A 20695-nucleotide genomic window follows, 5' to 3' on the forward strand; every position below is an offset into this window, starting at 1 on the left:
CTCTCTCTCTCTCTCAAGCTAGTAGAATAGTAGCTCTCTCTCTCTCTCTCCTCTACACCGTAAGTCACCGTAGTTGCGGGTCTTGAATTTCAGTTCAAGTATTATTATCTTCGTTTCTGAAATTGTGTTTAAAAAACTAATTTCCAGTTCAATAATTTGGTCTTGTTTGTTTGAATTTTCTAATTATGATTTTGATAGAAACATGTTGTAATTGATGCTATGAGTATTGTGATGTAATAAGGACTCGGTAGAGTTATGAATGGTAGCTGCAAGAATGGAAATGAGAGACGCATGAAAGGTGTTTGATGAAAGGTTTCAAAGAGCCACAAGTTAAAATCACATTCAAACACTATATGATATTGCTGGTGCTTTTTATTCCAAGTCATTGGATGAAATTCTTGCTTTAATTCCGACCATTTTAGTTGAGTTTGAAAACGGAATAAAGGTCAGGTTCATCATTTACTTACTAAACAAATGATTATTTTTATTTATTGAAAGTTTGACCAAACATGATTCAAAATCAAGGAACATTGAATTCTCATCGTTCCCTTCAATTCATTGGCTTGTTTTTCAGAAACTATATGATCAAGGGGCCAGGAATTTTTTCACATTCAGTTTAGCATTGTTAAAAACTAGCAATTCAGTCAGGCTGCAAATGGACTGTAACTCAAAATTTTTTTTTCACATTCAGTTTACTCATGTTTTCTTTTCTTTTAATTTTTTCATTTCAGTACCTTCACTTCAGATCCACTTATTTGGTGTACACATTGATACTTGAGAACCTAGCAAGTTGCATCAGTAGGCATGGGAAACACTCATTCTCTTCATCCATTTATTTTACTTCGTTTTCATGATAAAGACATCTACTTTTAACTCTTTCTTTCCTGTAGTTGGCCCAAGATTGTCTGTCAATATTAGATTTTCCTCCTAAGTACTGGTACAACACAGCAATTATATGTAGCTTCTGTGCTTCCAAAATTTTTATTCTGTGCTTATCCAGTATCTGCAGACCTGATGATATATACCAGCCAAATCCATACAACACTACTACTACTACTTGGGCAAGCTTTATTGCAGTAATGAGACCCACTTTTGAATTCATCATCATCTTCCTTGTGGAACTTCCATACCGAAGTCAAGCGATATGAAACACACTGACAGCGGTGCTAGTTCAAGTTCCTGGACTTCAAAAGCAAAAGACCAACCTGTTTTGGAGAGACCAACAATGGAACATTAAAAGCTTTAATATTGTCATGGTTCTGTATTGTTGTGGTTTGTGTTGTACTTATTTTGTATCCGAACGAGAATCATGTTTGTCGGGTTATGCTAAGATCCCATGGTTATTAGCACGTTTGTAATTAAATTTTGTAGTTCTCCAAAGAACTACTTTTGGAATGTATCTAGACCATTTTTAAATGTAATGAAAGACTATTGCATTTTGTATCTAGACTATCTTTTGTATTACATTTTGTATAAGAAGATGCATTTCTTTACATCTTTTGAACAGGATATTGCACAAGAATATTGCAGTAATATTTTTGCAGTCAACCCAGCAAGTAGTCAAATAATTTTCTACAATCAACCCTACAAGTATTCAAATACATAATGATCGTTGCTACAAGTTACACAATTTCAGTAATGCACCTCAAAACTCAATCATCTTCATGTAGTATACTTGTCATACTGATGGTTAATTCTATATTAAGATGTTAAAATATAAGGAACCATCATCAGACAATAACAAAATCAAGATATATAACAAAAACTAAAAAACTTTCTAAATATATTACCTGATTTTAACTTATTGTTGTTGGTAACATCAATTGTATCCTAATAATTTTGACTTAAGCATATTGGAGTGGACTTCAACCAGTTTTGAGCACACGTACGAGCCTCTACTGTATTAGGAGAAAGAATTCCAAAATGAATCTAGGACACGACATTCTGTGCTAAATGCTGACTCAAATGCTACAGTGATAATCAAAATGGCCAAAATATCTCTTGCCAAAGAGAAAAAACCGGATATTTGGTGGAGTTAACCCTCCACCATATTAAAATGTCGAAACTTTTCATAGGAATCTCAACATTTTCCAACAAATACTATTCTAGCTCCGACTTATAGTCCATCAAGGTTGTTGATTTCCACTCTTTATGAAAGTTTCTCAAAACAACTAAGGGGTTAATTGAATAGCTACTCACCATCGATGTACTAATCTCATTACGAGTGTGAGACATAGTTGACCTAAATCCACTTGCGCACCTACCACCTAACATAACATACTATTCATACAAGAGCTCCATATCCCTCTTAAAGGTTTCAACAGATTCCACGCCTTTCTCATTGCCTAATATTTGATTGAAACAATATGTTTGAGTAACCAACTTGTACCATGGATCAAGAATGATAGCAATAAACAAGTTGTTTATCTTTTAAAGATCCCTCCAATATTTATCATACTTTATTTTCATTTTATAAGCCATTGTAATTAAGTATGGATTACTATTGTCACAAGAACTATTCAAATTTGCATGACTACTAATAAGCAATTGAAAATATAGTATACCATATAATGTACCATAGATAGTGTACCATAAATATGCAATGTGACATTGTAAAGTAAATGTACGAAGTTCGTAAAGTTTTTGATATTATCCCAATCATCAAAAGTAGGATCTCTTAATCCCTTTTTCCCAAGCCCATCCTAACACAAATAAACATATAGGTACGGATCCTCATCAAGCACAACTCGAAAAGGCCTTTTGATACTTTTTAGCCACGTCCAACATAAGATAAGTTAAGTTCCATCTAGTAGGTAGGTCAAGATACAAGAAACTACAACATAGAACGTTTGATCTATTAATACAAGAGTTGAAAGTGGCAAGTCTTTGGGGAGAAGACTTCACATACCAAATCAATTGTGGACCCTTGTGATTAAAGCCTTGTTGGGAACCCATCTCATCTCATCTCATTCTCAAATATCACCAAACACTTTTTACTTTCAAATCTTCAACCTTTTCATCTAATAATTACCTAACCATTACAAAATTTTCAAACTTCCAAACAAAATACAAAAAACAATTCAACTTTTTCAAATTCCAAGACAAAAATTATATTAAAATAATATTTTAACTTTATAATATTTTTATTCAACTTTTTCTCTTCCATTTTCTGAAACCCAATAAAACATCTTAACTAAAACTATTTTACAAGTATTCACAAATTATTTTACTATTATTCATGGATTTCTCATCTCAGACTATTCCCCAAACGAGGCTTAAGTCATCATCTTTTAAACATTCACTCACAATAAGGTTTAAAATGTGCGCACTACATCTCATGTTAATAAACTGGTGACCCCTAACACAATCTTCACTTGATTTTTCCTTTTTTGTCAACTAATCAATAGTGGGGTCATTAGAGGTAGCATTGTCTACCATAATTGTCAGAATTTTATCAATACCGCAGTCAAGCATACACTCCTAGTCCAACTCCCTCCCAATCATTTCTCATTTGTGATTGATAATTTGAGTAAATAAAATGATCCACTTATGCAACTTCCAACTATCATTCTCTTTCAAGAATAGCTATATACAATCCTTCATTACTGTAAAACGAGAAGGAATATGAAACCTAAGATCAAGGATTTTGGTGTAGTCTCGAGACCCTTAGCCCTTAACAATCATAAACGATAACTCATTCACTATCACCATCATAGCAAGGGTAACACTCATTTTTTCTTATTATTCTTGGTCATCCTTATATTCTTCTCATTTTCCCTTCCTTCAACTCTTGCCTCTAGGACCAAGAATTGTTGACCCTTGTCCAATGCAGTTTTACCCTTACAGTTTTTCGGACAAAGTTGGATGTGTACTCTCATGGCTAAAGTGCCCAGCCTATTAGGATGGAATTTTCGCAACCTCCCACAATGTTTAAAAGTTGTAGGTTCATTGGGACCAACAACCAAGCACTCTTATGAAGTGATCCCATACCTCAAACTTATTCTCGGGGTTTCTACTGCTTGGTGAAGAGCAGGAGGTAGAATGGAAGGTAGCGGGAGTGCCTAGTGAAGAGTCCATTGGTTTACTAGACTCTTTAATTATGGGAGCCCCGACAGACTGTTGTAGTTGTCCTTTCAGAAAAAATGCAGATGTGGACATAAGAGTGTTTGTGTCTTCAACATTTATGATTTAAAAACTAAAACACTATACAAAAACGACATAGAACTCATTTCTTGTTATCCAGCAACATATAAAATTATTTGGCCTGCTAGCCACCACAATAATTTTAGATATCTCACTGGGATTGAACCTTTTATCTTCATTTTTAAATAAGGAGACTAATTAATTAAATGGATGAGAAATTCTACATAAAAGCTTTACATCACACACTTTCACCTAATCAACATATGGTTTACCATTTTTGTCATTCTATCTAAATACTTGAATATGTATATGTTTAAATAGAATGACAAAAATGTCAAACCACATGTTGGTTAGAGGAAGTTTATAGTATAAGACTTCCTTGTAGCATTTCTCAAAATGGATGGGAAAAGATTATCCATCCTTACATGTGCCATGTATTTATGACTATGTACCCAAACCAAAATAAAGTCCTTAAAATGAATCAAATTTGAAAAGCCAGCATGTCCAAATTCTCCTCGTATTCTTGAATAGAAGAAAGCAATAAAAAAGCAAGACAAAATAACAGAAGGTACATCATTGTGTCTCCAATTTTGTAATCAATTGGATGGCTATCATTGATACTTTGCCAGCAAAAAAGAAAGAATGAATGACATTTTATTTAACTATATATTTGTTTATAGTTTTCAAGAACAATACCAATGTAACACTCCCTTCCTATAGGCTAGGCATGCCATGTACTTTCATAAAATAGCCAGGCCAGAGATTTCATAACTTAATAAATCAAACTAAAAAAATTTAATTAAAGCCTAGTACTAAATCCAACTGCTCTATCTAAGCCTGACCCACCTACTCAGATGATCATCATTCTCACCTGGGTAGTTAAAAATATGAAATAAAACTAAAATAAGTCGAAAACTTAGTAAGAAATCAATCACAACGTAAACATAATAAACGTAAGGTTTTCATTAAAGTTTTCATGTTGAGTGCTTAAAATCACGACTAATCATATTGATGCCTATACTATACATGACTTGTCTTAATTTATTTGAATTATCGGACTAGTATGACTTATCTAAATGATTTGACTGGCCAATATACTTAAACATGTGTGCAAAGTTGTGCACTGACCTCATATCTCGCGGCCGCAAGGGGAGTAGTTGAGGTTGTATTTTGGTATGCTATGGTGGACAATGCTTGAGTCTGTGGCTTGTACATACACCTTCAATTTGCATTGATACCAAGCATGTGGTGACCTGACCCAAAATTTATTAGGGATGTAAGATGGATAAATTATTGGGCCTAAAATAGGTTAAATGGGTGATATTCACAGCGCCGCAATAGAAGGCACAAATCACATGATCTGTACTCTAAAATGACTAGTCAATGATACAATTGGAGCTCCACTGAAATCTTATAAAGAGGAAGAACTTCTCATTCCCAAGCAATATGCGATCCTATACACCACCTATCTTTCTGCTTATCAAGTGGGGTATCACAATCTACCCCTTTAAATTTTCGATGTCCTCGTTGGGCCAGTCCATCGTAGGTGACACGGCTCAAGTCCTATATTTTTTGTTGGGGTAGGCTTTGATACCATTTGTAACATCCCAATGGAAGGTCCAAATCACGTGGCCTATACTCTAAAAGGACTAGTCAATGATACAATTGGAGCCCTATTGGAACCTTATAAAGAGCATGAATTTCTCCTTCCCAAGCAATATGGAATCTCATACACCAGATACCCTTATCCTTATCATATGGAGTATCACAATATTAGATAAGCCTGCAAGTTATTATTTATTAAAACTTAGAGGCCCATAGGCCGAAATCTTATTTTTAAACTCGCTAAGGTGTAGTTGATGATTTTGATGAATATCAATCGGCCAATACTTATAGAAGCCCAAATTAGATTAGTTCGATAATTTTGGAAAGACCCTGAGCCGATAAATTATTATGGTAGGATATAAAAGTTTTATTGGACTCAATAATTAGACAGAAGCCCAGTTAATATTTATGGATCAAGTGGGCCGCATTTAAATGGATAATATGCCCTAGAGTTTTTTTTTTTAAAAAATCCCAAAATTATTTATCAGACGAGTTGGACTTGAGACGAGGCCCATTGGAATCTATTGAATACTTGGCCCATAAAAATTGTAGGCAAGTCCTTAAATATAATTAGACCCATTAAGTGAGCCAACCCATTTACTTGAGCCATGAATTAAGCCCAAAAGTGCATTGCCTCAGGCCTGCAGGCCCATTAAATAGTTGAACCCTTTGTTAGCTGCCCATACCATCACCCTAAACCCAACCCCAAATCATGTATATATAGAACATGTTAGACCCCATGCATCTCGATCTCCTCCCCCAAGCTAGGGTTGCCGCACCTTCTCCATAAATTACAATCAAGCACTGCGCGGCCACCACCACCCTCAGCCTGCCCGGACCGAAACAACGATCGTCCCACGCAACACCCTCACGACCTCCCCATGCTGCACAAAATAGTAGGTTCCAAGATGACCCAAGTCATTGCACCCTAAAGTCCAGCAAGCATCTCGGCAAGCCACACGCCTCACACCCAAACTGGAAAAGCATCGTGCGCCTATACCAAACGGTTGCTCCATCAATAGTAGTTGTCTAGCCAGTTGCAAGCCACCCTTTGTGAAACAAAATCAGCAACTGCTTCAACATCTTCATTTTAGCCACCTCAAAATAGAAGAACCACCTCCTCCCACGGTTACTGTGAACCCAGCCCTATGCCTCCACACACAACCAATCTAGCCTCTATTTCAAGCACCCAAACAGAGCAAGAAAACCCACTTTTGTCCAGTAGTGATTGTGAATCTAATTAGTTAGTTTGTTATTCTCTTTCATGTAAAGTCTGACAAGTCAGTACTAAGGGTGTAAATGGGTCAGAGAAGTGGGAATCATTGAATATCTTGTATTTTGAATTTACTTTTTTGGACGTTGGAATCCTCGAATAATCCCGTGACTATATGAAGAATTTTATGAGATTTATCCTTTCATCAGAATCCTATACAGATATTTACAATATACATTGAATTGTCATCTATTTCCTTCCAATTACATTGATCTTCATAACAGTTGATACCAGAGCTATTGATCCCATGGCCGACGGAACTCGTTTCAAGCAGCAGGAAGACCTGCTTCAATGTCAGGTGGACAACCATACATGGAACATTTAGGAAATCCATGAGAGATTGGACCAAAAGGCAGACATGATGCAAACAATAATGGCTAACCAAACCCATCCTCCATAGCGAGACCTCTAAAATGACCAAGAGATTGAGCTCCATGATGCAAGGAGGGTAGTCCACAGAGGTATCCAAATGGAGTTTCCAAACTTTAATGGTGAGATTCCTGCTGCCTAGATCTTTAAAGCAAACCAATACTTTGAATACTACCAAACACCACCACCACAACTCCTTTTGATGGGGCATCTTATCACATGAATGGTAAAGCCCTAGTGTGGTATCAAGATGCCCTTGAGAGTGCATTGTTCAATACTTGGGAGGCTTTTACTCGTGTCCTTCAAATACACTTTGGCCCCAGAGGGTATGATGATCCCATGGAGGCGTTGACCTGCCCCAAGCAAACCTCAACAGTGTCGGCATACAAGGCTCAATTCGAGTCCTTCTCCAATAGACCAAAAGGACTCCTAGAACAACACAAACTAAGTTGCTTTTTAAGCGATTTAAAAGATGAGATTCTCCTCCCTATTCAAATGCTTAGCCCAATTAATTTGAAAGCAGCTTTTGGCTTAGCAAAAATACAAGAAGAGTATCTACTCAACTCTAGAAGGTCGTGAAAGTTTATAGGTGGCACACCTCAATTTTCAGCAAAAGGCAGTACAAGCAGAGTGGGGCAACAAGGTGATTATACTAGGCCACAGAGGTCTTTTACCCCTATTAAGAAGGTATCTTCAATGCAAATGGATGAGGAGCGCAAGAAGGGCCTTTGCTACCAATGTGATTAGAAATGGAATATTTCACACATACGTAAACAACTTAAGATTTACTTACTCCAAGGGAAGGATGATAGGGTGGAGGAAAAAGTGGATGAAGTGTTTTATAATTCAAAGGAAACAGAGGACACATTGAGCCCTAAATCAGATATGGCACCAGAAATTTCCATACACGCTAGAGCTGGCACTCCTAATGCTAATACCATGCGTTTGGAGGGAAGAATAAGGGGCATTGCACTAGTGGTTCTAGTTGATTCAGGAAGTACACACAACTTCCTAGATCCTTCCATTGCAAAAAAGGCTCGGCTAAAAATGGACGAAGGGCAACATCTCTCAATTTGAGTTGCTAATGGATAGATTATCAAAAGCACCAGTCTATGCAGTAATGTGGATCTGGCAGTGCAAAAGTAATAAATTCTTTACTTTTTTTTTTTTTTTGGTTAAACCTTGGTGGTTGTGATGTTGTTATGGGTGTGCTATGGCTAAAAACCTTCGGGCCAATTATGGGGATTACTCGAGTTCCTTGTGTTTTGATGGGAGACAAAAACTGTTGTGGAATGAAGTTGTTAAGGGGAGAGGGCTGTTGTTGCAATTAGTAACTGAAAACTGTGAAGAGCCTCTGCAGTCCTTAGGGAAGGTCTTGTGGAGATGTTAGAAGAGTTCTCAACAGTATTTGCATAGCCTAAGGGACTTCCACCCCCACGGCTACATGACCACAGAATAGTACTCAAGTTGGATGGTGCACTTCCTTGTAGTGAGGATGAGCAAAGAGTGAGCGAACACAGGGCGAACAAAGAGATTCATCACAGAGTGAGTGAACTCAGGAAACTATAGTTGCCACTAGTCAACGTATCCTCAAGATTTCCTTGCCAGGCTACATGAAGGAGATTTCCAAAAGTTCATAGAATTCAATATCCATTCTTACCGGGGATTCATCACTGGCTAGGGCTTTTGAATCAAAACATGGGCATCCACATCGTCAATTGAAGAGCCAAGTACGTAAACTGGAACCCATGACATTGCCATTTTTGTGTGTTTGCGCACCAAAGACCCATGACGTGTTAGTTGGTCTGGTTTTCTTATACCGACGAAATCAACGTGGCCTAGTGTCTGTTCCATGATTGATTAACATCTGAGATGGAGAATCCTAGTTGTGAATTGGTTTGTTTCTAGTTGTGGGGATTTCTGATTGTCATGATCAAAAGATTTGACTTGCATCAAGAGTGTTCGAACACGTAGTATGGACATTTTAGTCTACCCAGAACAGATGCCCTAGTAAGATCAGTAGCGATAGCAGGGTTATTTTAGTACAATATGGTATCTATAGAAGGGCAATTTGGTGCAAGTCTTGTTATGGTTTAAATTTGCTTTTTCAATATGAATATAAATAAGAAATGTTGTTCTTTATCTTAAATTTTATTATTTTTAATCACATCAATTAGTGCATGTGTCATACTTTAAATGGCTGATCTGAAATCCAATTCAATATGTCACTTTAGAGACATTGATCACTAAGGATAATAAAATTGAAAATGAAACGGGACCCATTATTAGAAAAAAAAGATACGACTTGGCATACCCACATGTTTGGACTAAGGACCATTTGAAAAGTATACAGTATTTTTCTTTGGGAAATGATAGTCTGTCGCCCCACTCTTACTGCCCAAGTTGACCGTTTGTACTTTTTTTTTTAACTTAGTGATTAAGGAAATGATTTTAAGTGTATTGTTGTATTTTTTTATTTTTTAAAAGTATTTAAATATATTAAAAAATATGAAAAAAAAAGAAAATAATGCTGGACGGTAAGAGTGGGGTGGCATAGTAGCCCCACTCTTTTTCTTTTGAAATACCAAACACCAAAACTCGGTGAAATAAGTCAGACACAGTCGTGATACTCTAAAATTCCTAGATCGACTATACGCAATGGATGGAGCAATTGTCCTCTAATAGGACAGCGTGGATGGAGTTTTTCGACAATAGTCCCGATAATTCTAGTTGTGAATTCACTATAACAAAATGTGTCTTTTGTGACAGAGAAAAATGTCACAAAAAAATGGCAAACCATCACTAAAGATATTTGGTGATGGTTTGAAACCGTCACCATGATCGTCACCTAAAATGCGTCACAGAAAATAATTGGTAACGGTTTACTGTTCAACCTCACAAAAAAAAAATTTAGTGACGGTTGGAGGTGTTCCGTTTGGTAGGACATTCGAACGTTCCATTTTTTGTGACGGTTGAGAACTGTCACAAAAAGTCACGTTCGGACGTAAAATTAAACATTCGAACGGTAACCCGACCGATTGGCGTTCGAATGAGAGAAGTTGACGTTCGCTGAATATAGTTTGAACGTATCATATTTACGTTCAAATATTTATGCGTCCGAACGTTAATTAGAATAAACATTCAAAATTCCATTCGGACGTAAACAGACTAATGTTCAAACGTAAGCGTTTAACGTTCGGACGTTATTTCGAATGTAATCGAAGGAGCGTTCGAATGCAAGTGGTACGTTCGGAGGTTTGTTGGAACGTTAATCATTTACTCATTCGAACGTTTTGTTCGTTTGAGGGTCAGCACGTTCGAAAGTAGAGGCCTATGTTCGAATGTTACGATACAATATGTATTCACGTTCGAACGTTGGTTCGAATGTGAACAAACGTTCAAACGTTTTTACTTTACATTCGAACGTACAAGTCAGAAATACTAATTTCATAAAATTTAAAAACATATTACTTGTTTTATCATATTACATACCATCAATTAAAAACTAACAATGTCTTATAAAATTTGAAAATTAGATATTAAAACTAGTCACCACTACAAAAAACAAATTTATTTCTTCTTTTTTTCTCGCCCACCGCGATTCTGTTGCAACGATATAACACGCTCCATTTGAACCATCATCTCTCGTTGCACTTGCTCTTGCACTTCACTGCGTATTCTTTTCTCCTGGTCTCTCTGTTGGTCCTGCAAACGCGTCTCTAAATGAGACTGTCATTCTAAGAGAGACTCTAATTCTTGCTGTCTCAACCTCATATACTCATTCTCACGCCGTGCAGCTTCTAAATCTGCTGTAAGATTATTAATTTGTGAAGTCGATGAGGTTGAGGAGGATGAACATCTATGCTTGATAGATCGTCCCAAACCTCTTGCCATACTAGACTGTGGCCCGAACACTTGCTTGAATATGTTTATGTCACTAGGAGAGGATTCTCCAGAAGTCTACTGCATCTCCATCATTTTTTCCTGTAATTTGAAAGGTAATGATCGCAAATAATTAGTAACGCATTAAAAGAAATAGAAATTAAAAATAAATTATTCAAATGTTACATAAATAATTTATTTAAAAAAATTAATACTGCTTACATAATTATCTGGAGCGACAGGATCCATCCACTCATTATGCTCATTACTGTGAGCAGCAACATAGACATGAATAAGGGAAAAGTTTTCAGGATCATCACGTTTATAACAAAGCGACATTAGCAATTTTAAAAATATACTGTTAATACTTAAATAAAAGAATATCAGGAAAATAAATGAAATCTAAAATTTTTTAATTACCATTTTTTCAGTAAGACGATGGAATGGCCTTGAACCGGCATGATGTGGACAGTCAGAGTGGATCTATTCTGTGCATTTGTAGAACTCAAGTGCTACAAAATATATTAAGAATGTTAATTGTAATATGTATACATATGATATATAGAACGAATATGAATGCAAATAATTAAAAGATATAAATGTAAAATACCTGATAATCTGGAGATGCGAAAAGATCACAACACTTTCTCCAATCATTTAACTTCAACTGCTGAAAAGGAGACTACGCAGCCTCTTCCAACGTCTCAAACTTCTTGAAGTGGTCATGACATCGTCCTTTGCAATGTCGGAATAGTGTAGCCATCAACTCATTCACGGTTCTCAAATTCTCGCTACAGCCAAAGTCGACGTTGAATTCATCCTAACAAAGGAATCAGGTAAAAAATATGATATACTAATTTAGGTGAAAAAAATGTACTCTCAAAGTAAACTCACAAGCACACGACTTTGAATGTGCTCCTTAATCTCATTCGGAACATCTCGTCATGAGCGCACATAAAATGGAGCATAAGCTCGAAGTACTGTGCCAATATAGGAGGAAAGCGCTGATGCACTATCATCCACTCCTCCAGTGTAATTATCAGGAATTGTGATCTTCAGTTTTTCGTGCCTTCTATTTTTTTCAAGAGAGATGTTACGTGTATAGCCACGACCGTAACGTGCAGATGCGTCAACTACATGATAATAGATAGTATAATTATAAATTATATAGTTATTGAGACAAAAGTATTAACTATATGATTAATTATCAACGACAATATTTCCTTACTGGTAGGTGTCGACTGGCTGTTGTTCTCTTCTGTGTTAACTTGATCTTCAGGAACGGATTCCTCGAGTGGGTCCTCAATGGGTTCAAGGCTTGGACTTGGTGGAGGCACATTTCTTCGTTGTCGTTTTGGCGGCATTCTTGAAAATAATTAATTATATCAAAGAAAATTAATTAGAAGAAATTATGAAAATTTAAGATATTTTGTAGTCACATATATGAATTAAATATTTAGTACTTTTATTCTTCATCTTCGGATGAATTTTCCATGCTTGTTTCAGAATCTCCATCAATAACATCTTCATCATCATCATGCACCTCTTCTTCATTGTCCTTATCCACCTCCTGTCTGGATTCTGATTCGTCTTCATCTTCTGACTCTTCCTCTTCTTCTTCCTCCTCACTTACTTGAATTGAATGATCATTTAATACAGACGAGTCGAGATGGGCGGGTGAGACATCATCTCTACACAAGGGGAGCAACTCGAGTGCACCGAGATCAACAAACAAATTAATACCCTCTCTATCTTCCTGGTATGTCTCTACAATCGGAGTGACATGATCTTCATCTCCACTATTCTCGTAATCTGCACTCGTTCCTGCTTCATATATATTTCGAGGGATAAATTTTTGTAGGACTCGCCAAGTTATCTCTCCACTATCTTCATCAGCACTTTTCATTAGATCAATCAAGTAATGGACTTGGGTAGCTTGAAAAGCCAATGCAAATGGATCATCTTCGTACCATTTAGATGCAGTATTGACACTCGTAAAGTGATTATCCCTATGTTTCGAAACCCGACCACTGCCTAGATCCCACCAATCACATTTAAAGACATATGTTACAGACTCACCCAGATATTTCAATCCGATAATATCACGTATGACACCATAATAGTCAATATCATCTGTTCCATGATTCCTTTCGACCAACACACCACAGTTTCGAGTCTTTCTATTACGTTCACGGTCCATAGTATGGAATCTATAATCTCGAACCGTGCATGCAGTGTATTGAAGTGCTCTATTTGAGGAACCACGGGCCAATGCGTACAATTCAGAAGAAATTGATTCGGGATCACGAGCACGTTGTTCCAAAATCTAAAAATTGAAATAGTATATATTTATTATTTCATTATCCAGATTTAAAAATTTCAAAATATAACATATATTTAATTTTAGTTCATACATGTTCTTCAAACCATCCGGAAATTTCTTCCTCGTGTTTTGCCTCTATATTTTATACGCCTTCCGTCCTAAGTTTGTCCATGTGCTTATTGTTATAACATGTTGCAAAAGAAGTATATTTTGAGCACAACAATTATAGTTAATTTTAAGAAAACTATAATTATTCAAAGTATGGAATGACATACCTGAGATAATCATCAATCTCCTGGCAATTATTTAGTACATACCACCGAACTTTACCCAACTCTCCATCAATTAAATCGTAACCCGTTTGTGCACCCAAAGGTCGTACATTCTGGAAAAACACTGATAGCACACGAGGAGGCGGAGCAAGAAGATCAGCATTTCGTTCTTGACGATTAAATCTTGTCTCAACACCATGATGATATAAAGAGCAAAATGTTAACCATTCATCGTGTATATAGGCCTCTGCTATTGAACCCTCAGCTCTGTCTTTATTCTCAATAGTGCGCTTCAGTCAACCCAAATATCTTTCAATTGGATACATCCAACAGAACTGCACTGGTCCACCCAAAAGTACCTCTCGCGATAAATGTATTGCTAAATGGACCATGACATCAAAAAATGATGGTGGAAAGATATGCTCGAATTTACATAGTATTGTAGCAATGTCTTCTTCCAATTTCGACAACACATCTCGATTTACTACTTGAGCGCACAAATCTATAAAAAACATACAGAGTTCAGATATGGTGACACGTACATTAGATGTCATCTTCCCACGAATTCCCATAGGTAATAACTTCTGCAAAAATACGTGACAGTCATGACTTTTCAATCCACTGATTTTCCAGTCATCAGAACTCACGCATCTACCAATATTTGAAGCATAACCATCTGGCAACTTCACACCTTGCAACCATTTGCAGAAATCCATCATCTCCTCCCTGGTCATCATAAAACATGCATGTGGCATGACCACCATATTGCCTTCCACCCGCAAATGTAGATTATGTTTAATTCTCATTCTCTCAAGATCTTTGCTCGTCTTGATTGTGTCTTTCATCTTTTTGTTAATACTCATCAATGTACCCAGTATATTATCACAAATATTCTTCTCTATGTGCATTACATTCAAACTATGTCGCAACATGCAGGACGACTAATACAGAAAGTAAAAAAAAATACTACGCTTTGTCTAATTCAATTCTGTTGTGCCTTGTTTTCTCTTGTTCTTTCCCCGACCTTTGCCAAAATTGTTCACTTTAACATGTTGTAGTTGTTCCACTATCTCTTCCCCAGACAACTCTTTTGGTGCAATTCTATCCTTTACTCTCCTATCAAACTTAGCACATTCTCTTCTCCATGCATGATTTGTTGGTAGATAACGTTGATGACCTATAAAACACAACTTCTGATAATATTTTAGCCACTTACTAGCAGTTTCTTTATTACACATCGGACACGCTAACTTCCCTTTCGTACTCCATCCAAAAAGATTCCCATATGCCAGGAAATCATTTATGGTCCACATTACTGCAGCATGCATCTAAAAAGATGTCGACGTGGATGCATCATAAGTTCTAACACCTGTTTCCCATAACTCTTTCAGCTCTTCAATCAACGGCTGCATGAATACGTCAATGTCATTTCAAGGTGATCTCGGGCCAGGGATAAGTAAAGTTAACAAAAAGTTTGGCGCCTTCATGCACCTCCTCGGTGGAAGATTTTATGGAATCAATACTACGGGTCAAGTGCTATAACTTGTACTTATATTCCCAAAAGGGTTGAATCCATCTGTTATGAGTCTCAGGTGCACATTCCAAACTTCTATCCTAAACTCTGGATATTGATTATCGAAAGACTGCCACACAAGTGAATCAGCTGGGTGCCTCATATATGCGTCATTCTTAACTCTTTTCTCCTCGTGCCACCTCATATCATGAGCTGTTTTCTTACACATATATAGTCTTTGCAACCTAGGTTTCAAGAGAAAATACCGCAACACCTTAACCGGCACGTTTTTCTTACCCTTCCACCTCGACTCTCCCCATACAGGACATGCTTGTTTCTCCTCGTTCTCCTTCCAGAACAGAACACAATCATTCTTGCATGCATGTATGGACTTGTACTCAAATCCTAATCTTTTTCTCAACTGTTTCACTTCATAAAAGTTTTTGAGCAATGCAGACCCTTTGAGAAGCACCTCGTTAAATAAGTCCAATACCATGTTTATTGCTTTCGTCGACATCCCACACAATGACTTAATGTGAAGCAACCGCACAATAAATGACATTTTGGAATGTTTTGTACAACCTGGATAAAACTCGCGCTTTGCATCTTCCCACATTGAAGCAAAACTTTCACAATCAGTCCCTCCACCACTTGAGGCATTATCGTTAACCTTATCCATAAACATCCCCGCTCCAATGTCACCCAAGATCTCCTCCATCTCATCTTGCTCATATTCATCATCCATGTGCTGTAAATAATTGTGATGATTGACCAATACATTTGCTGACTGTTCATATGGCTCACCATGTAGTACCCATCGGGTATACCCTAGATCCATACCATTCACAAATATATGACTTTCTACTTCATACAATCTTATCGCACATAAATTTTTACACATTCGACATGGACACTTAATGAAACCACGACTATCAGCAGAGGCCCGTGCAAAATCAATGATAGTTCTTACTCCACGTGCATAGGGTACGTAATCCTTTCCAAGTCTATCGCTCAGACGCATCCAATTTTTGTCCATTTCTAAAACATTTATCTATTAATAACACGTACATTCAAAAATCACATGCATCTCATGCTCCAATTCTCATTACTTTTTTTATATTCTTCATATTGCACAAATCTCGTCACTCTACTACTTTCCACGTTAGTAGAAATTTCGGCAACACCTCCTCATAATTCTCCAAATATACATGTTCAAATAAAGGGATTGTGACCCTACGAACAGTATACCCGAAGAACAGTAGAGGAAGACACCGAAACTTCATATTAAACGTGGGGAGTAACAAAAATGTGCAATATAGATAATATAATCTCAAACTGTCCACACTGGACAATTCAGGAATTAGTGGACAAATAAATGTACACTAATTCCCAAACGGGTTTAAGGTTATTTATGCAATGACCCACCATATCTATTAAAAAAACTACAAACAATATCCTCATGTTCTGTGTCTAGATTGTCAAACAAATAGTATTACATGTTATATTGTTAAACTAGAGAGAGATAGAAGAATATCTTCACAAGTTTCCTATTATGAATAGATAACGAGGGAGAATGATCTTGAATAAATATTTAAATTTTAGTCTAATTGCTTAACTGCCATAGACTCTCCAGTCCTGACAACTCTCAATTAGTAATTGTCAAGACCGGAGGAGAGTAGTCAAGGCGGAAGAGACAATGACAGTCAAGCAAATTGATAGACATTTCTTCAAGATCATTCTGCCTCGTTGTTATTATAATTGTTCTATATAATTTTAAAGGTTATTATATAATTTTAATTATTATCATTCCACAATTATAATCTTAATTGTTATACTTAATTGAGTGAGTTATTTATTTATATAGACAATAAGTATATAATTTTTATATAAGCATTTATTTGATCCTTATTTACTTACTCTTTAGTTTATAATAAATAAGTATATTTATTCCAACTCTACTTATTTGGTAGGTACAAGACTTTTTTATTGAAGAGTATTTTAAAGGTTATAATATAATTTTAATTATTATCATTCTTAAAGTATAATTTTAATTGTTATACTTAATTTCAAAGGTTATAATATAATATTAATTATTATAATTCTTAAAGAGTTATTTTAATTGTTATACTTAATTCCAAATGTTATTATAACGTTTTAATTATTATCATTCTTAAACTATCATTTTAATTGTTATACTTAATTTCAAATGTTATTATATAATTTTAATTGAGTGAGTTATTTATATTTAATAATTAATTATTAATTATAGTTATATTATGCATATATATATTTTATATATAGTTAAGTTATATACTATTTTTTTTAAAGCAAGTTTTATACTATAGTTATAATTAGAATAATAATCATATTCTAACTAAATTAGTATAAATATATTATATATACTTATTAAATGTTAGATATTAAATCTCATATTAAATGTATATTAAATGTTTTTAATCTTTACTTAAATTAAAATCCTAAATTTATAATTTTCTTGTCAAAGAACAAATTCAAAAAACACAAAAAAAATACACAGTATATATAAATTCACATAAATACAAAAAACTAAACACAATATATTTCTAACTATATAAACATATATTCACACAAAATTCACAAATAATAATCACAATTATTTCAAGAGTAAGCATAAAATAATAACAATATGTATTAACATATTTCTAAACTTGAGTAAGCAATAACCATGTATTAACAAAACCTAAAGACAATATATTTCTAAAAATTTTAACATATTCAAACAAAATTCACAAACAATAATTACAATATTTCAAATCCATATCACAACATATTCACAATAACTCACAAACTATTCACAAACTATACAAACAATAATCACAAGATTTCAAGAGTAATCATAAAATGTATAAACATATTGCTAAAGTTTAGAAATATACCTAACACTCACAATATCCTCTTACAAATCCAAAGCTTTCAACTTGCCAAAACAACCAATCCTTCAAAAAAAATACAACACTAATTTATTATTTTGTATTATATAACAAAAATACAATACAAATATCATAAAATTAAAAAAAAAGAAGACAAAAACTCAATGTTTTTTTCTTACCAAAACTCAACGGGACTCTCACTCTAACTGTCACTCTCCCTAACTCACGTCCCTCTCTCACTCAACTCTCTCTCACTCAACCCTCTCTCTCTCTCCTGCAGGAGACTCTCTCTCAACTCTCTCTCTGTTGCGCGCATGGGAGAAGCAGAAATGAGCCGCTTCCTCCCGTGCGTGTATTCATTAAGTTCTAAAATTATTAGACCAGACGTTCGAACGTTTAAGTTATACGTTCGAACGTTATATTATCCCACCCAATTTTAAGATTACGTTCGAATGTAATAAAATAGGAAAATTTTCTGCGTTTCACGTTCGGACATTTTATATAAATGTTCGAACGTACCCTTCGTATGATAGAGCATGAAATCTAGTGGGAAATTTCCCGCACTTTTATTATCATGTTCGAACGTTAATGAATTTGTCGTTCGAACGTTCATAGATTTTCACCGACTAATGTTCAAACCTACAACTTGCACACCGAACGTTCATATCATCAAAGAGTTACCATAATCAAGCAGGAAATTTCCCGCCCAAATTTCCTAACATTCAGACATTCAAAAATTTGGCGTTCGAACGTTATAATTTTCTAGTGATTTTCAGTCACTAACATTCGAACGTACAGTATAAACGTTCGAACGTTTAGATTATCACATGGATACCTTAATCGAGCGGAAAATTTTCCGCACTTTTAGTTTAATGTTTGAACGTTATAATTGAAACGTTCGAACGTACCCTTCCTATCAGATATAAAAAATACAACGGGAATACATTATTAAAGTTCGAACGTTAAAAAATCATGGTCGGGCATAAATTTTTATTCAATAGTTAGTATTCCTTAATATAATAGTTATATATACATATTTTTTTCTAGATACTCATAATATTTCTCTTCATTATAATTTTTTTTTTTAAAGTTGAAAAAAATACCAATTTCTTCTCACTATTTTCTTATTTCATACAACCTGGTTGTTCGAGATATTCTTTGTTACTCCATAAATTCTGCATTATATACTATATTATAGTGTAGTATATATACTATATTATATATATATTATGATAGCATAATACTTTAGATGAAAACATAATAATATAGTATATATACTAGACCATATATATAAATCAATAATATATAATTCTTTGTTACTTATTAAATTCTGCATTATATTCTATATTTTATATATATATATATATATTTGATAGCATAATACTTTAGATGAAAACATAATTAATATAGTATATATACTATACCATATATATAAATCAATAATATATAATTAACAAAACGAACAATAAAACTTATATATATATATATATATATATATAATGCACTATATAAATACTATATAGAAATGATTTTCTTGAATCACATTATCGGAGGGTCATAATTTGTATGACTTTCAACTTCATCCAACCCAGTTCCATACCGTTCATAAATATTCCTGACTTTCAACGACTATCAGCTGTTGCAGTACGGCTGGGGCTACCACTTAATGGACACCTATCTCAATATCTGAAAATACGTACGACCCACTTCATAGCCACAAACGCAACAAATGAAGGTACGTAACTACAACGTGATCACCAAGCTAACTAGCTAGTCGGTCCTCTATATATTTATTACTTGTAACATGCATAATCATGGAGGATGTTTGAACGTTACTTTGAAAATAAAATGGATCGATCCTCCCAAAAAAAATGCACCTTGCTATTTACTGATCCAATGGCCAACCCCGTCTTTGATTTCCTTCTATATGAAAAAAGTATTATACTTTATATATAGTTAAGTTATATACTTTTTATTTTTATTTTTTTTAAGACATAATTTACACTATATTATCTGTATATTAAACTTCATATTATCTGTATATTAAATATTTTTAACCTTTACTTAAATTAAGATCATAAACTTATAATTTTCTTGTTAAACATATTTAAAAAAATTCAAAAAAAATAATTACAATATTTTAAATCCATATCACAACATATTCACAATATTCTCACAACAATATTTATACACATATTAATCCATCAATGAACACCATAAACTCACAAACTATTCACAAAATTTACAAATAATAATCACAATTATTTCAAGAGTAAGCATAAAATCACAATAATATATATAAATATATTGCTAAACTTTAGAAATAGAACTAGCACTTACAAATTCAGAAAAACCAATTAATCTAATTGTCATTCATTAGGGAGAGTAATTTGATTCCAATCAATC

The 20695-nt window shown here is 34.6% G+C and overlaps 1 long non-coding RNA gene across 1 annotated transcript; it reads left to right on the forward strand.

Moving 5' to 3' along the window:
* LOC121262541 lies at window positions 1-673 on the forward strand. Its single transcript, XR_005940119.1, has 2 exons — window positions 1-445; window positions 575-673. It is a non-coding gene; the product is annotated as an uncharacterized LOC121262541 (long non-coding RNA).
* The last annotated feature ends 20022 nt before the right edge of the window (window positions 674-20695 follow it).

Source organism: Juglans microcarpa x Juglans regia, chromosome 4S (genome assembly GCF_004785595.1).
Source record: "Juglans microcarpa x Juglans regia isolate MS1-56 chromosome 4S, Jm3101_v1.0, whole genome shotgun sequence".
Taxonomy (NCBI): Eukaryota; Viridiplantae; Streptophyta; class Magnoliopsida; order Fagales; family Juglandaceae; genus Juglans; species Juglans microcarpa x Juglans regia.